Consider the following 1,749-nt stretch of genomic DNA (forward strand, 5'->3'; position numbering starts at 1 on the left):
GGATGTGACACCGGGCTAAGACAGCAGCGGAAAGGGTGGAGGGGGGGGTTGTGAATTGCCGGTGGCGGCCCCACAGCACACTGCAGATAAAAGTCAATTCCACTTAACAAAATCATTGACAACTAAATAGTTAGCGGTCGGAGGAATGCCGAGTCTCTGATGGCGGCAGATGGATAGCTTCGGGGATTTCCTCGACCCTGACCCGTGTCGTGGGGCGCGGAAGACCGCGGGAGAAACGACATGGCTCTTGTGGGCGGGACTGTTTGTGCAAGTAACCTGACCCCCCCCCTCCCGCCTGTCTGTTGGTTTGTCCCCTTATCTCTTAATCTGGGAACTGCTCTCTTTGCAAATGAGTCATATTAGCGAGGTGTTTTGTCATTGGCCGCCTACGGCCGGGCGCTGAGAGAACGGATCAGGAAAACAAAACGGCGTCAGGTGTCTTGCGGCCCGTCACCAGGTGACGAAGAAATAAACACCCTTCTTCTGTAAATAGTAATGCAAGTAAATGCCAACATGGCGGACCGATGATGCACATCATTGGAACCTCATAATCTATATATTCATAAAAATGTAACCTTTATTAATTTCTTCACTGCAATTACCCATGAGCAGGAGGCTACCGTCCACTAGCACCAGTTAAGGGTTCGGTGTCAACAGCACTTTGACACACTAGGAGGAGCCGAGAATTGAACCAGGAATGTTCGATCGCTTTACCTCCGGCGCCAGGGCCGCCCCCCCAAGAAGGGACGCTTCACAAATTTGCGTGTCATCCTCACTCAGGGGCCATGCTAATCTTCTCTTTACAGTCACAATTTTAATATATGATATATAATGTATGTAATTTTAACATATTTTAATATATGTAATATATGTAATATATAATAATATATCAACTAACGCATATGTACACTTATTTACATATTTGCAAATGTGTGTGTGCGCGTGTAATTTCAAGAGGTACACGTTGATCCAAATTCTCCCAGAATGGCCTTCATTCAAAAAAACTCGTCGAACCCTTCGGGTTTTCCTTGTTTTTCCCGTCGTTTATTCAGGCTTCTAATTTGAAAAGCAACGAGGTGATGATGATGGAGCTGAAATCCATAGGTAGGGGTTCCTGCGCCTGCGCACACGGGTATAACCGGGCCCCCGATGAAGTCCTTTCAGAGCCATCTGGCTCCCCAGGTCATTACCAGTCCATATAAGAGTAGTTTACATGACACTTACTGGACATGGGCCTCATGAATGTAATTCTGCGGCCGCCGCCTCCTTGTGAATACAGCACCTATCTGCGACTCCATATCTCTCCCGGTAATTGCTGAGTGACAGAATGGCGATACTGACCACTTCATTATGGGACAGCCAGACGGACCGGATGCTGGCCTTTCGGCTCAAGGCCACTCCGGCCACGCCGACCTCATCCGCCCGGGTCGTCAAGGGTCAGTCGCCGGAATATATAAGGACGTCACCGGGGCTGCCATGGTTACCAAACAACCTGTATGACCCCATTGGGTTGTTTAAATCAGGTACTTAATGCAGTTTGTCCACTTGAGTCGAGGTTAGACTGGTATCCTAGCACATGTCTCCAAACCAAACGAATAGGTATAGTTGCAAAGGGGCAGGATCACCGTAGAATATAACTATAGGTTGCAATTTAAAAAAACAGAAAGAAAAGAAAGGAACTTCTCAGGCGGCTCTGTTAAGGATGACACACACGGTATATAAATCACCGCTAGCTAATTAACCTGCCTG

At 47.7% G+C, this 1,749-nt stretch overlaps 1 non-coding gene across 1 annotated transcript; it reads right to left on the bottom strand.

The window, feature by feature from the left end:
- Positions 1-738: 738 nt before the first annotated feature.
- Positions 739-840, bottom strand: LOC147217779 (U6 spliceosomal RNA). Its single transcript, XR_015108901.1, has one exon. It is a non-coding gene; the product is annotated as a U6 spliceosomal RNA (small nuclear RNA).
- Positions 841-1,749: the final 909 nt, after the last annotated feature.

The sequence above is a fragment of the Fistularia commersonii genome, chromosome 27 (assembly GCF_037954325.1).
Source record: "Fistularia commersonii isolate RoL2024-O1a breed Wild chromosome 27, RoL_Fcom_v1.0, whole genome shotgun sequence".
In the NCBI taxonomy this organism is placed as follows: Eukaryota; Metazoa; Chordata; class Actinopteri; order Syngnathiformes; family Fistulariidae; genus Fistularia; species Fistularia commersonii.